This window comes from Palaemon carinicauda, chromosome 1 (genome assembly GCF_036898095.1).
Source record: "Palaemon carinicauda isolate YSFRI2023 chromosome 1, ASM3689809v2, whole genome shotgun sequence".
Classification (NCBI taxonomy): domain Eukaryota; kingdom Metazoa; phylum Arthropoda; class Malacostraca; order Decapoda; family Palaemonidae; genus Palaemon; species Palaemon carinicauda.
This window is the reverse complement of record NC_090725.1, coordinates 134255352-134274924: the sequence shown is the minus strand read 5'-3', so window position 1 is coordinate 134274924 and position 19573 is coordinate 134255352. Positions and strand designations below refer to the sequence as shown.

General features: G+C 44.6%; 1 protein-coding gene across 1 annotated transcript in view; it reads left to right on the top strand.

Annotated features, from left to right (window-relative positions):
- Window positions 1-19573, top strand: part of LOC137651769 (uncharacterized) — a 314564-nt gene that overhangs the window by 188806 nt on the left and 106185 nt on the right. The gene's annotated exons all lie outside the window — the stretch shown is intronic.

Here is a 19573-nt window from a genome sequence, read left to right as displayed (position 1 = left end):
TGTGTATACAGATCACAATCCATTAGTTTATTTGGAAAGATTTAAGAATAAGAATAAACATCCCATGAGTTGGAGTTTAGAGCTACAGGATTATAATCTGAAGATAATTCATATAAAAGGAAAGAATAATGTTATAGCTGATAGCCTTTCCAGAGATTTTTCAGAAATAAAAAAAAGTTTTCTGGGTCGACCTGTGGCGGCCGGTGAAAAGGGGTCCTTCTAATACACTTTTCTGATAAAATCTTCCAATTATACCAGAGAAAGATAAAAGCATGGAATGTAGAGGTTACTACCCTCGCGCGAGCACCTTGTGGGTGTCGTGTATAAAGCAAAGGCGCGTGAAAGCCACTATTCACAGGCTGTCTTCCATTTAGTTAATTCCTTCGTCAAAGGGCTGGGCCGATACAGAGGCACCAGCCAATCTACCAGAGCCACACCACCCACGCCCCGACGCGAGCGCCATCTGAACAACATCCTTCTTTTTGGACTGCTAGAATTGTGTGTAATTTGTTGTGCTCTCGGAGTGTTTTCACACTTGTGGATTTATTTCGTCATGACCGAAGCTCCATCTTCACCCATTCCAATGTTAAGTACCATAGTTTGTTTTGACAGCTTTTTGTAGTACCGGGCTTTTGTTTTATATCCAGTATAGTCTGTTTTATCATTTCCGTCTGGCCCTTCGCGGCGGCCATTGTTTGTTCCCTTGTCTTGGGGAGTTCATCTTAGTCTGCCCGTTTGGTACTCTGTCACTTAGGTTCTTGGTTAAGTCCCTGGCCTTATGCCTTTTGAACCGTCATTATTATTATCGTTATTATTCCCTTCGATAAAAACAATCCTTGGCAGTTTGCCTTGCATGCCCCATTCTTAGATGGTTCCCTAACTCTGGAGGGCATAGGCACCCGCCCTCTAGAGGACCTGGAGTTCTACCCCCCGGGCCTAGAATTCCCATTCAATGGCTTCGTACGTTTAAAGGAACATGCATTGGTCCGTATGGACAAGGTACCGAAGGAAACAGTGATATTTCCAAAAGAGCAGGCCCAGGCTATCTGGGCCAGAACTCTATCAGAGTGGGAGTGTATTAACTCCAAGCTCACCCCACACAAAGGTGCCTACACTATTTTTACGACAGCGGCCTCCATCTCTTTGCCGCTCATAGACAAAGTCACAGAGCTGACTATACAGGCCATCAAGGAAGGCTCTTCCATGCTGGCTCTCAAGGAGACGGACCCCACCTCATTGCTTATTCCGGGTACCTCTGCAACCTGGGATGACGCGTCTTCTACCTTCACAGTGGGGAAGCTAGACCCGGACTGTGCCTCTACTCTTTTCTCTGAGAAGCTCCCCAGATTACTAGAGTCTTCTCAAAACTGAGTTCGAGACCTGTAATAGACTAGCTAGGTCCCTCCACTCCATCACCTCCATGGAGTCCCTAGCATCACTTTACCCAGAGGAAACGCTGTTCAGAGTCGCCACAAAGAACCAGCTGCTGTCCTACCAAATAGACCTCCATGACTTCTGGTCGGCTCGAGTTAGTTGCAGGAAGTTCGTTCTGTCTGAGGCCTCCATCAGACATGAACCGAACAGTCTGATAGCGTCCTCCTGCTGGGGTAAGAACCTCTTCTCTCAGAATGAAGTTGATAAGGTTCTTCAGGACGCGGCGAGGGCAAACCAAAATTTGCAAGTAAGGTCTCTCAGCCAAAAGGAGAATCGAATCCCAGGAACAGACGTTCTTCAAGAAGAAGCAGAGGTTTAGTCCTTACAAGACGGTCCGGGGTAACTCGTCGCCACAGTCTTCCGCTGCCTCGACTTCTCAACAACCGGCTCCCCCTCAGCAAGTAGTCTACCTCACTGCTCCCCCTGGTACACAGCCCAACCCCTCTTGGATGTCCTCTCCTGCATACAACCCAGCCTACGAATCCTCCGGTTCCTTTCGTGGACACCAGAGAGGAAGCTTCAGAGGTAGAGGACAGTTCCGCCAACGCGGCGGACCTAAAGCAAGGGGTGCCCGTGGAGGGAGGGGACCTAGGTTCACTCCCTCCCAATGATGTGATGCCGGTAGGAGGGAGACTTTATCACTTCCGAGACCATTGGACCTTCAGTCCATGGGCTCACAGCATAATATCCAGGGGCTTGGGTTGGAAATGGTCACAGGGATCCCCTCCTCCACCAGTGACCTTCTTCCAGAGACCCACTCCCATCCTAGAAGAGTACACCACAGAGTTACTCAAGAAGAAAGCGATCAAACGGGTTCGATCCCTGAAATTCCAAGGCCGCCTGTTTACAGTCCCGAAGAAAGACTCGTCGGCGTTGAGGGTAGTTCTGGACTTGTCGAAACTAAACTCTTACATCCTTTGCGACAAGTTCCGTATGCTGACTATCTCTCAGGTGCGGACCTTACTTCCCCGTGGGGCCGTCACTACCTCTATCGATCTTACCGACGCCTATTATCATGTCCCAGTAGCTCGAAACTTCTCTCCTTACCTAGGCTTCCGTCTCGGCAAGAAAGCCTTTGCATTCAAAGTCATGCCCTTCGGTCTCAGCATTGCCCCCAGGATATTCACGAAACTGGGGGAGACGGTGCTCGAACAACTCAGAAACCAAGGGATACAGATCATCGCCTATCTGGACGATTGGCTCATTTGGGCCCAGTCGCACCAGGCATGCAACAGAGCTACGTCGAAGGTACTCCACTTTCTCGCCAAACTGGGCTTCCAAGTCAATCTCCGAAAGTCTCGCCTACAACCATCAAGCCACTTCGATTGGTTAGGCATCCGTTGGGACCTTTCAAAGCACAGGCTCTCCCTTCCTCCCAAGAAGGTAAGGGAGATAGCTTCCAAGGTCAGGAACTTTCTCAAACACAAACAGGTGTCCAGAAGGGCTTTAGAACGAATCCTCGGCCTTCTCCAATTTGCCTCACTGACCGATCTCCTATTAAAAGCCAAACTCAAAGACATCAATCGAGTTTGGAGAAAGAGAGCGACAATACCTTTAAGAGACAAGACCTCGAAGATCCCCTGTCTTAAAAATGAGACTACAACCATGGTCCGAACGGAGGAACCTCTCCAAATCGGTTCCTCTACAGTTCCCCTCTCCACAAGTGACAATTCATACAGACGCGTCTCTGAGTGGATGGGGGGGGGGTTACTACCAACATCAGATGTTTCAGGGCTCTTGGTCACCCGCCATGAAGCAGTTCCATATCAATGTTCTCGAAGCCATGGCGGTGTTCTTGACCCTGAAGAGAATCTCTTCTCCGAGGTCGACCCACATCAGAGTAGTCTCAGACAGCACGGCAGTAGTCCACTGCCTCAACAGAGGGGGATCCAAATCACCCAACCTGAATCAGATCCTGGTCACTATCTTCACCTTGGCAGCCGACAAAGACTGGTTCCTGTCAGCAACTCACCTAGCAGGAGTCCAGAATGTGATAGCAGACTCATTATCCAGGACAAAACCGCTGGAATCGGAATGGTCCCTGGACATACACTCCTTCCGGTGGATACTCAGGCTGGTTCCAGGTCTCCAGGTAGATCTATTCGCGACCCAACTCAATCACAAACTCCCATGTTATGTGACCCCGAACCTGGACCCTCAGGCTTATGCCATATTATTATTGGGCTTGGAAGGCATTCTCTGGTACATTTTCACCGGCCGCCACAGGTCGGCCCAGAAAAGGGATTTTGACGAAGGAAAAATCTATTTCTGGGGAGAGACCTGTGGCGCCCGGTGAAACCCTTCCCTATTCTTTTGCATGATCCCACCCTTTCCTTTCCAAGCCATCATGTCCAATGCAGAAGGATGTTGTTCAGATGGCGCTCGCGTCGGGGCGTGGGTGGTGTTGCTCTGGTAGATTGGCTGGTGCCTCTGTATCGGCCCATCCCTTTGACGAAGGAATTAACTAAATGGAAGACAGCCTGTGAATAGTGGCTTTCACGCGCCTTTGCTTTATACACGACACCTACAAGGTGCTCGCGCGTGGGTAGTAACCTCTGCATTCCATGCTTTTATCTTTCTCTGGTATAATTGGAAGATTTTATCAGAAAAGTGTATTAGAGGAACCCCTTTTTACCGGGCGCCACAGGTCTCCCCCCAGAAATAGATTTTTCCTTCGTCAAAATCCCTTTTTTTTTTTTTTTTATCAGCAAATTAGTTTTTTTTTTCTTTCTTTTCTTTTTTCTTTTTTTTTTCTTTTTTTTTGCTGAAGCTTTGTGTTAAGTGAATGGAATGCGAAAGAAGAATGTTTTCCTGATGTTAAGTTGGAGTTTAATGCAGATGTTCCTTAGGTCAGGGATGGATGGATTTTTTCATTGCAGACTTTAAAAAAAGGAAAATCAGTAGATTTTTCTTTTTTTTTCTTTTGGGGGAACGTGTCATGGGTAGATACAATACCTTTAAAAGGATATAATAAAAGACAAAAATATCTATTCCCAAAGTGTGAGCAGCGAGGCGAGACGAGATTCTACTACGGCCCTGTTTGGGCAATCCTGTCGTCACTTCATTGTCGTCAACATTTTGGAAGTAAACCAAGCCTCGCCGAGAGCGCCTGCTGTGATAAAAAAACTGTCCTGTTTTGACCAAGATATCATCATCTTAATTAGTGGAGTCAGCATATTTTGAGAAACCGGGCCTGAGGGAAATCCTTGTTTAGGATACATGTGGTCATGGAAGGACACGTGCTTCCCTTTTGTTACGACTTAACATGTGGTCCAGATTGCATCAGAAATTTCTTCTAGAAGCTTCCATGGCGTGATCAAAGTGGGCATTTTTGAGGAAGCCAATAGATATGTAGAATTGTTAAAAAGAACGCCTTCTATGGAGATGACCATTGCCCACTGTAATTAACTCCGCCCATACATGGGTATATAAACTTCAAGGAGAGATTGTCCAAGAGAGATAGGACAGGACATAAGACAAGAGAGAAACTATGTCCGAAGCAGATAAGATCCAAGTCCTAGCGAAATAAGAAACAGAGAAGACCAGAAGTCTGATAGAGCCAGATTCTAACTTTCCCTTCAGACAACAAAAGCCTATCTCCAAAAGATCCTGTTATGGCCGAGAAGAAGGGACAAATTGAAGCAGCCAGCCCTCCCTACTTTTGACGAGAAACAGCCAACACTGCCTACAGCCTGCCTTAGTTCAACTTTACCATCAAATTCTTAGAGGATGACCTCTGATGTCCCTTTTAGATGCCACCCCTTTTTGATGTCATCGTGCCAGTTTCATCTGAACTTCAGCCGCCCTTCTGCAACGTTCTCAAGCCTGAAGTCTCCTTACCAGTGTCGTCTCAGCAGCTGCAGAAAACTATTCCTGACTGTTCCCCTTTTCTATTGGTGTTTTGATTGATTTGATTTGTCAGTTAAAGTATCCGAAGAAGTAATGTTTATTTTCTTTGTAAGTTTGTGAATAAACATGTTGTGTTTTTTCGTGCATTTCTATTTATATTAATTTCCCATGTTTTAATTGTTGTTGTTGACATTTATTTTACTTATTAAAAGAACCTGTAATGATTTTAAGATCGTAACAGTTTTATGCAATGGTACAAGATATAAAAGACCTAGATATGTGTGCCTTACCTACCATAAATATTTTAATGGTAATCAACAAATTCAAAGAATTTCAAAATGCAAGGATAACTTTCATAACCCCAGTGTATCTGTGGCCAATACTGATAGCAGTACCAAAAGTGTTACCACTCGATTTACTCAAACAACTTGATGCCCTCTAAATTATAGATTTTGGCTTCTAAGACAGAATCAATAGACAAACTGCATCAGTACAAGTTACAATCTTGGTGTAACAGTAGGTATATGTTTATTATTATAACTAACTTGGATGACATTGTTGAGGTCTTATTTACCTGTTTTTTAAAGAATAAATTGTAAATTTTTGCTATTGAGAAGTGCAGGTCGATCATCAATTTGGTTCTGAGACATTGCATTCGACTTATTTAATGTAAATGCCATTGCATAGGTATTTAAAGACATTAAGAAGCTCTCTGAAGATAATCAAGTTGGACAGAATTTTGATACTGTATTTTGTTGCTATTTCTTAGGAGCCCAGCTTATAAGCCACAAACACACACTGATATGAAGAAATTAATAGTGAAAGCCCTATATCTGGTGGCAACAGCTTTGGCAGACAGAGAATAAATTATAAACGATACCTAAACCCATAGGTTTGGCTCATTTCAAAAGTAATTTTACTTTGCTCCTGTATTTCAAAACCAAAAATTATATCAAAACCTTATGTAGTTGTACTCTTCAATATGACGCTGATATAATTAAGGGGGCCGGCCAGCTAATGCCATTTTTTAAGGACAAGACTATGACATTCATACCACTTACTAAGGTGACTTTGGAAATCTCCAAATTGCATAGAATTTTTGCCTCTGACCTTCGGTTTTACAATGCCAGGGTGATTTATCCTGAAAATGAGTGTTTTTCAAATTCTATCTTCTCCCTTGATAATTGATATTAAGACCTGGGATTACTGCCCTCTATAGACCTGATGTAGACCTGCAATAAAATGAGGAGTTTTTTTTTGTTAAAGTAATTTTTTGCTAGATATGAATTTTTTCATTATGGTATAAAAAGTAAACCCTAAAAATCAGGGAAAAATTGAGAAAAAACATATGAAAAAAAAATTGTAAAAAGGACAACATTTGATTGTCTTATATCGTTCTAAGATATATACCAAATTTCAATGCTATATCTTTAAAATTAAGGAAGATAGAATTTGAAGGTCAATAATTATAGTTTTGAGTTAAGGGGGTTCAAAGTTTTTCTTTGTATTTTTACAAAGACAATATTGATGAATCCTGATTAATATGAATTTTTTGTTCCTTTTGGTATGTTAATAAACGAAAACAAAGTTGTTTATCATAATTCAATCATAAACGAAGATCTCTTTGCACAATATTTTGCTTCTTTTGGCTTGTGTCAGACAAGGGGGCCACTACACACATACACACACACTCTCTCTCTCTCTCTCTCTCTCTCTCTCTCTCTCTCTCTCTCTCTCTCTCTCTCTCTCTCTCTCATTCTCTTGTGAGCTCTTAATAGAGCAAATTTTCTTCTTCCTTATGTTAGCAAGATGTTGAAATTGTCTTTTCTGCTTTGAAATGATAAAATTCTTGCCAAAAACGAGAAAAACAAACTTAAAGATGAGTGAATGTTTGAGGTCAAACTCAGACATGTAGCCTACTCTCTATAATGTTTGTGGTAGGACTGAAGGGCGAACGAAGGTTGTTAGTTCAGTTCAGTTAAGATTGCCTTACCTTACCTTATGCAAGACACGGGCTCTTGCGTTGGCAGCCCGTAAGAAGGGTGTAATTTGCTGAGTAATATATCTTCTTGTGACTCGTTGAAGCTATACAGATGCCAAGGTTCACAATTTTTTATTTTACATTAAAATGTAATAATTATCAAAATTTACGATAACAGAAGAAATACTGCATTTTATTGTAGGGAACAATGTTTTTAGTTTATTGAGTTTCTTTTACTATTTACCCTGTAACTATGAAAGCAAGAGGAATTTTGACAAATTATTTCGTATACGCATTCTCCGTTGCCATACGAAGCTCGTTGAATTTTTTCAGGATTTTGTGTTTTTCTTCGTATACCCCCATGTGTTGGCATTCCAGCCTTAATAGTTAATTTTAAGGTAAGTTTTAATGTCTTATTAGAGTATTAAATGTACATGTAAATAGAGCTGTCAGTCTTCTGGACTATTAACTTACCTAGGAGTTGTAGGCCTACTCTTCCAGTGTAGTAGTGGCTTAATGCGAGTCTTCTTTACCTGTATGAAAGGTCAGAAAATATATCAAAGGAGTGGCCAAACATTATTAGAAATCCCTCCTTAAAAAAGTTTAGATAGTATCTCAGTGGAGAACTAACTGTTTTTGCCAATCATTATTTGAAAAAAGCCTTGGAAAAAATGTAAGAACATGTTTAGTCTTATCCTTAGTTGCAATAGGGGATGTTTTAAAGCAACGATTATTTTTATGTAAATCCTGTTAAGTTCATATTGCTTTTCTTGAAACTCTATCGATGTCTACCCCAAAATAGAAATTTACTGTTCTCGCCCCATATAAAAGGCTTATTCCTGTGGAAACCACCACGCTATCTGACAGTTGATGGTAACTAAATTGTTGATGCTACTTATTACATCTTACTCTTCAGTTTCTTGTCAACTGATGTTTAAATAAAGCGTCTCTATTTCGGCTTGTGATTCAAATCTTATCTCATTTGCAGGGTTCATATTAGTAGAAATTTACAGTCTTGATCTTAATTAGAATTTTGGGAAATTAGCTTCCGGGAAGAGTTTCCCATAACAGAGATCTAGAATCCTAGGCTTGGGGATTGGAGCACCAACACTCCCGAACCAATGGATCAGAAACCTTCAGTGTAGTGGTTCGTTTGCCATTCCAGATAATTTTATATACTAGATTTGTCAATACCAACACCATATCAGTATCCAGGCACTACACGTAGTAAGGGATAGTACACCCCAACTTTGAGTGCTGGACAATAATTAAATTTAAAAACAATAATGCAAGAGTGTGATATGCAGTAGTACTGTATGGGTATTGAGATATTCTAATATTTGACTGAGGGCTTATTCTTAGAATGAGGATTGTTCACTCTGACAGCACATAAAGTATAGTTCCCTTTCATTGTAATGTTATAACCAACCATCCAGGGTTCAGTTTCTTTAACTCAAAAATCTTTTGAACAATGTGGTTGGAGCATGTGATTATTTTAATTGCCTCTAAAGGAGGAATCCAAATGAGTATATAATTCACATTAGAAATTTACCTGATTATTCAATTTAAACTTGATAACATGTGAAAATTAATAAATTCAAAAGGGGTTTCGTCATAATTGATGATCACTTCAACTGGTTCTATTCCCTTATTCTCCTATTAATCTTACCTTTATAAGCCCACCTTAATATGATGTGCAAAGTTAAATGTTGAAACATGGGGTTAGTAAAATATACCAAACATAATGGGAACCGTCGACTAGATATTTATTTGGTTATCCCGTGAATATAAGGGTTAGTCAAACATGAAAAAATAAGAAATCTACCAAACGTACAAAAATTAAGACAAAGTAAAATGAAATATGGCAAGAATTTATAACACCTAGAACATGGTAATCCCACTGATAAATGCTTAGTCAAAACACAAGTATTAATTGATTGAATCGTATCTGATGTGCATTAAGATTACCAAAAAAAAATAATTAGATACAGCTCAATGGACATAAAGGTTACAAACAAAAACTCTTCATACCTGGCCAAATGTACACCTGACGGTAACATAAATTAATTAAATGAAATTGCCTAGATAGTCATTAACTAAAGGGGAAATATGGCTACATATTTACACCATTTCAATTCACGTATATTTATGATACCATGGCTCGGTTGCGGTTCAGTCTGGGTACTTGAAGAAGAGCTTTTAATTCTACGGCCCATCATTGAGACTGCCGTCTTTTCTTCTATTGCGATGATTCAAGGGTCTCCAGGACACAGTTTATACTAGAAGGTCCATCCTTGTGACTGGCTCCATACTTCGTTTCTGCTACTGTGAGGGTTTGAGGCAAGGTATATAGAATAAGGGAGATTTGAGGTATGTCGCAACGAGGACGGCCTACGTGGGTTATTATGGGTTTACTTCAAACTCATTACTCTTTAGTTGCTTGATTGTTTATTTTATTTAATAACTATTGGAAAGGAAATGTTCTACTCTGTTTTGCTTGAGAAAGTCTCTTAGCAGACTTTTTTATATTTTATATGCAATATTTTATCAATGTATGGAAGTCACTTGTAAATGTTATTATTTTGAAAACGGAATTTTTTATTTCTTTTTTAGAAAGTGAATGTACAGATTGTAAGCTATAAAATTTCCTATCGTTTAATGCTTGAGTGACCATGATAGATCAGTACTAAAAAAGTATTAGCTTTTTTTTCTTCAAAAAAATGTCATGTTTTGAGAAATTGGGCTTCAATTTTTTTCTTGTCGAGATTGGTATGCATTAGTATAGGATTTTATGGGCAACTTTCCTCAACACTGGGGATCATAAAGACATAATCATCATATTTCAGGGTTATTTACTAAGCAGTGATGAGCCCTTCCATCAAATCCAGATATTTTTATTATTATTATTATTATTATTATTATTATTTTTGGGCTCAAGCCATGGCGTCCTGATGGAAGGTTCCTTTTTGGTAGCTTCCTTGGGTAAATAACTACTAAGATATTCCCAGAGAATTTAACCACAGGTTATCACAGAATTCTAACTTCTGGAGCGAGTATCCTAAAGGTTTCCCTTTTAAGACATCGTATATCAACAGGGGACGCATGTATTAATGCGCCACATAGCTATCTACACGCCGAACAGATTTAACACTTCGGTGTGTAAGAGCGGAGAATAGCTGGGAGCCGTTCCACAGCTAATTTCGTCCGTGGTTACTTTTGGTACTCGAGACGTAAACAAACGGGCGCCATTGCTAAATGACGTCACATCCGTCCTCATCCTTCGCATAGTAGCTCGCCTTACTAAGACGGATTTTCCCTGTGCTTACTTTATCGACTTGCATCTTCATCATGTCGCTACCTTCGGCCTCGCCTTCTTCTGGAAAGTTGAGTACAAGGTTCCAGTATTGTTTAGTTAAGCTCTGACCGTAAAGTAAATTTTACTTTTCGAGATATTTGATGTTTTGTGGCAGAGCTGTGCCTCAACCGGACCCGCCATTTTATGGCGTCGTTGTTGTTCTGCATGCCTTATTTAGTTAGCCTCAACAACGCTTCCGGCCTTATTAACTAATCGATACTATTAGTTTATTTAGTCTTCATAGCTAGGAACTTTTATATCGTGTTTTGACGCTTTTTTATCGGTCATCGATTGACCCCATACCATTTGGCTACTATAGCCCCCAGGCCAGAGCGCCTATATCAGTGTTCATGCATGATATTTATCAGTGATCCTAGGCTTATTTATGAAGATAGTGGCATTATTTTACAATACTATTGACTGTGATGCAAGTGTTTTCGCCTTCAGGGACCATATAGGGGACAGGTTAGATAGTGTGTCTTTCTAACCTAACCTACATGTAGGACCCCTATATGCTTCCTTCATCCCCCTGCCTTAGGGCATTCCCTCTGTGTAGCCTTGCTCCCCCTACCACGTAAGGGGATCAAGCTCATATCAGAGTATTTTATCGCCTCTCTGTCCTCCCTAAGGGAATGATCCCCCCTTAGGGTTCCGCCCGAGAGTGAGGAACGGCTAGTCCTTCCTCTATTGCTAGGGCTAGGTCTCCGACTTTTCCTGCAATAGCGATATGTCTTCCATCCTTCCTAGTTCAGGACGTACATCCCTGCTCTAGGTTAGGTTTTGGAGGGGTTAATTCTGTTCCTTGCTGAAACTATACCCATGCACCGTTTTCAGTCAAGCTGCCTTACCTTAGGCTAGGGAGTGTCCTCTCTTCCTCAGTGGCCGCTCTGGTACAGAACCCCCTCCATGGAAGACCCTTCTCTTCTCCCCTCCCCTCCTATCTCTTGTATGGCCTAGCCTATACTTAGGTTAGTCTATACCCATCTGTCCCCTGTCCTACAACTCCTCCTTAGGGTGGAGTGATAGGGCTACCTTGAGCTTCTGTGTGCAGTCCGCTCTGGTACATATACCCTTCATAGTGTCCTATGGGGTTAGCCACTGGATGTGTTCTGTATGCAGGGGTCTCCCCCCCCCACTCTTGGGTGTCCCCTAGCCCTCCCTTGGGCTACCTTAGCTCCCGGTCCTCTGCGGCCCCTGCTTCTGGGTGATAGAGTCAGCCTCTATCATGGGTACACCCACTCAGGGGGGATGTCTGGGGGTCCGTGGCCGGACCCCTACATCCCTCCTTCTGTCTCTTTCACTATCCGGGTGCCGGTCCCTTGCCGCCTCCACTGTCGGTGATACCCACCTCCTACCTTGGTGACTCATCCCTTATCCTCTCGGCCGCCAGTCCTCCGTGTGCCGGGGGACTGCCGCCTGCCGCCGGCTTCCAGCCGATGGCTCTCCCTCCTTCCTCATAGCTTGGTCGTCCGCCCACCGGCCTGCCCCCGGAGTGCCGGCATCCACTGCCGGCAGTCCGGTTCTGCTATAACCACCCTTGTTCCTGTCACCAAGCCGGCAACCTCCGGCTGCCGGAGCCGCCGCTCCCTCTGCCGGCGTGCCGCCGCTGTGCCGGCGGCCGCCACCCTGGTATTACTCTTGACTTCTATATTGTCTGTCCTAATGCCAGAAACTCTGCTGGAGCGGCCTCTGGCGTGCCGGCGGTCTGCCGGAACCTTCCGGAGGCGTCAAGGCGACTTGCACCCCCTTCTACTAGCTATCATCTGATATTGATAGCCCTACACTGCAACCAGATGGCTTGTTTACGTAAATGGATCAGTATCTTATTACTGTTCTATTGGTAATCATGCTGTCTTCTTGCATATCACAGATTTCCAGCATGCTGCGTGTATCTTAGCGCGGCTGGTTGCCGGAAGCCGTTACCCTATGGGATCTTTTAGTCCCCTAATTTGGAACTGAGTGGCCTCAGTCCCACCCTTATATCCTTGACAATTCCCATAGAATTCTATCTGCCCTATGGACTTCTACTTGAATTCTATCCTGTGCCTTCGGTCACCTCGGATTGTCCAAGGATGAAGGTTACGGTAACCAGCCGGGCGGGATGCACGAAGTATGTTCCTATCCTATCTCAACCCTTCCTCTGTGCATCACACCCTTTATCAAGTTAAAATTAATGATTAATATTAACTTAGTTTAAGAGTCATTCTTATGACTCCCCCCATACTCATTTTCTCTTTCTTTTACAGGAGGAGCAGATGAAGTGTGATTACGACTTCTGCGCTGTGAAACGCCCGCACTTCTACGGGCATACGGCGTGTAGGACTCACGCCCCTTGTGCCAACAAGAAAGGGGATTTGAAGTTCTGGGACCCACAGAGCTGTGTGGTCTACCAGGATCGCCTAGTTGATGCCTTCCATAATCCTCCCTCAGCGGAGGTCAGGGACACTTCTCGGGATAAGCTACGCAAGTGGGTGCGTGGCTTCCAGAAGAATGCCACTGGACCATACCTGGCCACTGAAGAATTGAGGTCCCTTCTGTTCCTAAAGGCCTCCCCCGATTCTGTGGTGCCCAAAGAACTAATCCCCACTGTCCAAATTACGGTGGAACCAGACGTAGTCATGGCCCAGTCCATGCACGAGTGCCACCTGGATTCCGAGAAAGACGAACATATGTCGGATATTTCGGAGGGCACGGAGAAGACCCTTATGGCCCAAGGTGCGGAAGATGAAGAGGACCAGGTGGAATACACCGAGTCGGAGCAAGAGGTCGCTCCTCCTTCCATCACCGCCCCTACTCCTACATCGACGGAAGTGTCTCTCCCGTCTACCTCCGCTACCCCGGAACCCATTCCATCCGCCCAAGAGATGTTCCGGATGATCAAAGCCATTATGGACGACAGGCTGAAAGAAACTCAAGAGTTCATCAGGTCCATGAAGGGGTCCAAAGAACCGAAGAAGATCTCGGTTAAGGATCTCCCTGCATGCTCACATGCCAACCCCTGGAGGTATGCCGAGCATATGGTTATCGCGACCGGCAGGATCTTTGTCAGCGATAAGATCGGCACGGTCCCCCTGGAAGATGTGGAGTTCTTCCCAAACTTTAAGGCTTACCCGGACTGTTACGTCCGGCTCCGTTCTGAACCTGCCTCTAAAGAAGAGACCGAACCCAAGGAGGAGATAGTGTTCGATCTCTCGAAGGCCCAGGCTATGCTAGCCACCACATTTAAAAGTAGGGGTTTTACCTGCTCTAAGCTTCCGGCCCTGAGCAAGAAGCACCCTACCTACGTCGCACCCGACAATGCAGTCCTTCCCTTCATGGAAAAGGCCTTCGCTGCGTGCCTCAAGGCTGTGGAAGAAGGAAAACCCTGCCCTGCACTGGAGGAGTGCAGACCCTTCTCCATAGTAACTCGCCCCGACGCTCGATACTGGAAGGATATCCAGCATACTTTCGTGGTGGGAAAGCTAGATCCTGACGTAGCCGGACGTCAGTTTAACGAAGACCTCCCGAAACTCAACGACCACCTCCTTCGTCGGGAACAAGATACGAAGGAGAGGCTTGCAGCATCCATGTCCCACCAGGTCCAACTTGACATCATGGCTTGTGACACCAGAGTCCCAGACCACTACATGGTACTCGCCAAATCCCACATGGCAACCCTGGTGAAGGATTTGTATCACTTCATGAAGGCTCGGAGAGCCTGTCGAGAATTCGTGTTCTCAGGTGCCACTGTGAAACACGAACCCCGGAGGCTGATTTCCTCCAACATCTGGGGTAAGCACCTCTTTCCCTCTGACCTCGTGAAAGAGATCACTGACAAGGCCGCCACGGAGAACAGGAACCTTCTCCACAAGTGGGGCATGTCAAAGAAGAGGAAATCCTCCCAGGACGACGGACCTCAACCTAAGAGGAAATCCTTCAAGCAGAAACCCCAGCAACGTCAACAGAGACGGCAGTTTCCGGGACCCGCTACTCCCCAAGTGGCAGCTCAGCCACAGCAGACCTTTCAGCTGGTCACCCAACCGATCTTGTCACAGTCACCGGTTTTCACCCCTGCTTTCGAGCAACAGACGACTACCTTTCGTCCCAAAGGTAGAGGCTCAAGCAGAGGTGCAGGCAGAGACGCGTCTCGCCGTCCCTCCAGAGGCAGAGGAGGAAGGGGAGCTAGCGGCTGAGGCAGTAAGCCCTCGGGACACCAGAAGCAATGAAGTGCTTCCGGTGGGAGGAAGACTCCGCCAATTCCAGGATCGTTGGACCTTCGATCACTGGGCACACAGCATCGTCAAGAAGGGTCTAGGCTGGAGTTGGACTCAACCACCCCCAACCTTCCAGCAATTCTTCCAACAATCAACCCCCCTTCTGGAAGAATATGTCCTAGATCTCTTGAACAAGAAGGTGATAAGGAAGGTAAAGTCCACCAGGTTCCAAGGGAGACTGTTTTGTGTCCCCAAGAAAGACTCCGACAAACTCAGAGTCATTCTGGACTTATCCCCCCTCAACAAGTTCATAGCGAACGACAAGTTCAAGATGCTGACTCTTCAACAGATAAGGACCCTTCTGCCTCGAGGTTCTTACACGGTCTCCATAGACCTGGCGGATGCCTACTGGCACGTTCCAATGAACCATCACGCTTCCTCATACCTAGGATTTCGACTCCAAAGGAAAAGCTACGCCTTCAGGGCCATGCCCTTCGGCCTCAATGTGGCCCCTCGGATCTTCACAAAGCTGGCGGACGCCATAGTACAACAGCTCCGCCTCCGAGACGTCCAGGTGATGGCCTACCTCGACGATTGGCTAGTCTGGGCTCCATCGCCCGAGGATTATTTAAAATCCTGCAGCAAAGTCACCCAGTACCTAGAACACCTGGGATTCAAGATAAACGTGAAGAAATCTCGCCTCTCTCCAGCTCAGAAGTTCCAATGGTTAGGAATCCAATGGAACCTTCAGTCACACCGCCTTTCCATCCCCCAGAAGAAAAGGAAGGAAATAGCAGGGTCTGTCAAGCGACTACTGAAATCCAAGCGGATCTCAAGACGCCAGCAGGAACGAGTTCTAGGCTCTCTACAGTTCGCCTCAGTAACAAACCCAGTGCTTCGTGCACAGCTAAAGGATGCCGCGGGAGTCTGGAGACGTTCTGCATCCATCGCTCGAAGAGACCTCAAGAGACGGCTCCCAAACAGACTTCGACTTCTCCTCAAGCCGTGGTCGGAAGCAAAGGCCCTGAAAAGGTCCATTCCTCTTCAACACCCACCTCCATCACTCAACATCCACACGGACGCTTCGCTGGAGGGTTGGGGAGGTCACTCCCACCAAAAACAGGCTCAAGGCACATGGTCTCCCCAGTTCAAGACGTTTCACATCAACATCTTGGAGGCCATGGCGGTCCTTCTAACTCTGAAGAAACTCTCCCCTCCTCCCTCGATCCATATTCGTCTAACCCTAGACAACTCGGTGGTAGTTCGATGTCTCAATCGCCAAGGCTCAAGATCGCCCCAGATAAATCAGGTGCTTCTGACAATCTTCCGTCTGGCAGAGAGGAAGAAATGGCACCTGTCTGCAGTTCACCTACAAGGATTCCGCAACGTGACAGCGGACGCTCTATCTCGGACAAGCCCGATAGAGTCGGAATGGTCTCTAGACGCAAGATCATTCTCCTTCATCTCTCACCAAGTCCCAGAACTTCAGATCGATCTCTTCGCAACGAGCGACAACAATCAACTTCCTCGGTATGTGGCCCCGTACGAGGACCCCAAGGCAGAAGCAGTGGATGCCATGTCACTGGACTGGAACAGATGGTCCAAGATCTACCTGTTCCCTCCCACCAACCTTCTGCTGAAAGTCCTCTCCAAGCTGAGAACCTTCAAAGGGACAGCGGCCCTAGTGGCTCCCAAGTGGCCCCGGAGCAACTGGTACCCCCTGGTCCTGGAGCTGCAGCCCAAGCTGATCCCTCTCCCGGGCCCAGTTCTCTCCCAACAAGTACAGAAGTCGACTGTCTTCGCTTCATCATCGAAAATCAAAGACCTTCATCTCATGATTTTCTCTCCCTAGCCGCAAAGAAGAGGTTTGGGATCTCGAAGAAAAGTCTAGACTTCCTCGAGGAATACAAGACCGAATCCACAAGACGGCAATACGAATCATCTTGGAGAAAATGGGTCTCTTTCGTCAAGGCAAAAAATCCTAAGGAAATCACCATTGATTTCTGCATGTCCTTCTTCATTCACCTTCATGGACAGGGATTAGCAGCCAATATGATCTCGACTTGCAAATCAGCCTTGACTAGACCACTGTTGTATGCCTTCCAAATTGATCTGTCCAGCGACATCTTCAATAAACTGCCGAAAGCATGCGCTCGTCTACGCCCAGCACCCCCACCGAAACCGATCTCCTGGTCATTGGACAAGGTGCTCCATTTCGCCTCCAACTTGGATAATGATTCATGCCCTCTCAAGGATCTGACTCAGAAAGTTATATTTCTCTTTGCTCTTGCTTCAGGAGCCTGAGTCAGCGAAATAGTGGCATTGTCAAGAGAAGAGGGTCACATCCTGTTTACGGATTCAGGAGACATTACCCTCTCCCCGGATCCGACGTTTCTCGCCAAAAACGAATTACCCACCAAAAGATGGGGCCCCTGGAGAATATGCCCCCTGAAGGAAGATGCCTCTCTATGCCCAGTAGAGAGCCTCAAGGTCTATCTTCGCAGAACTTCGAACTTTGGTGGAGGCCAACTCTTCAAAGGAGAAACATCGGGCAGCGACCTGTCACTGAAACAACTAAGAGCGAAAATCACCTACTTCATTCGCAGAGCGGATCCTGACAGTACACCCGCCGGTCACGATCCTAGAAAAGTTGCATCGTCTCTGAATTTCTTTCAGAGTATAGACTTCGAAAGCCTTAAAAGCTTCACGGGCTGGAAGTCCTCGCGTGTTTTCTTCAAACATTATGCGAAACAAGTGCACGAAGTCAAACATTTTGTGGTAGCCGCAGGTAGTGTTATGAAACCTGCACCTAACTCTGCATAGAACAGCGAGTTATTTGGGACTCTAACTCTTCGGGTGCCTATGTTGACCCTCGAGCGATACGTAGTGATGTCGAAAACACTTAGTGCTTTCTTATAACTGTTCTTATCCCAGGTGAAATGTCATAGTCGTCACACAAGTGCCGCATGCCTAGAGCATGATGTGTTTTAATTAAAGACTGACGTTCCTCGAGAACGAGTGCCTACTAATAAATTTGAAATTCCCTTTCAGATTCAAGAGCAAGTCTTTATTACTATGTACATTATAATTTACTGTAAATTAAATTTACTTATTACTGCAATTCATTTATTTTTCTGCAATTGTGAAATAAAATTCTTATTTTATTACTTGTGCGTCTCAATCCGCTCCTACTTATACTATGAAATACATGCCTGTCATAGTTTTATTATCCCTTCCCTATGGTTCATGGAGATACTAAGGTCCTAACCCTTATTATATATTCACCTTCGCAATGTAATATTCCAATACGAATACTTACTCTTCATACCCTAAAGACGAAACTCTCCTTCTCGACACACAGTGTCCAACCACCACTTGTCTGCCTTCGAGAATGTTCCGATACGAATGCCAACCATTCAGTCTCGTCTCCAAGTTCTTCAGATTCTTCTAGCAAGGTGAATAGCCCTTCGATAACCACTTTGATCTCGGCATGGCCCGTGGGAACTTCACTGCCAAGGGGGGCAGGAAGATTCTTCCCTACGGTTCTTTTATTAAGATTACTATGCTACATTGTTCAAAGCCCTTGGCACTTACCTAATAGGGGAAAATCTACCACGATACATTGATTCTCTGGTATTCTTCCATCAGGACGCCATGGCTTGAGCCCAAAAAACGGATTTTGAGCGAAGCGAAAAATCTATTTTTGGGTGAGATAGCCATGGCGTCCTGATGGACCCTCCCTGCTACTTCGTCCAGTTTTTAGGTCCCACCCTGCTCTGCTGTATCATGGTGATCGGCAAGCAACTGGCTTCAGGATGAGGACGGACGTGACGTCATTTAGCAATGGCGCCCGTTTGTTTACGTCTCGAGTACCAAAAGTAGCCACGGACGAAATTAGCTGTGGAACGGCTCCCAGCTATTCTCCGCTCTTACACAGCGATGTGTTAAATCTGTTCGGCGTGTAGATAGCTATGTGACGCGTTAATACATGCGTCCCCTGTTGATATACGATGTCTTAAAAGGGAAACCTTTAGGATACTCGCTCCAGAAGTTAGAATTCTGTGATAACCTGTGGTTAAATTCTCTGGGAATATCTTAGTAGTTATTTACCCAAGGAAGCTACCAAAAAGGAACCTTCCATCAGGACGCCATGGCTATCTCACCCAAAAATAGATTTTTCGCTTCGCTCAAAATCCGTTTATTAATAATACTTGCTAAGCTACAACCCTAGTTGGAGAAACAGGATGTTACAAGCCCAGGTGCTCCTATAGGGAAAATAGCCCAGTGAGGAAATGAAACAAGGAAATAAGAGAAGTAATTAACAATTAAAATGAAATATTTTAAGAACAGTAACAATATTAAAATACATACTTCATATATAAACTATAAAACTTTAACAAAATAACAGAAAGAGAAAGAAGATAAAATAACATTCCAGATTGTAGCCTACCCTCAAGCAAGAGAACTCTACCCCAAGACAGTGGACAAGACCATGGTACAAAGGCTATGGCACTACCCAAGACTAGAGAAGTACTGTGTATATGTTACATGTACCAAATGCCTCCATGTGTAAGACGTGGCTAGCATGATATATTCGTGTTAGTATACTTTCTGAGCAATTTTTTTGCACTTCATATTCAGTTCCTGTCTTTGAAACTTTATGCATTTTCACCATATCCATGACATAATAATTGTAAATATGTAAATGAAGAGATAAAGAAATGCAGTTTTTTTCGAGACTGGTTGAAATGACTATAGTAT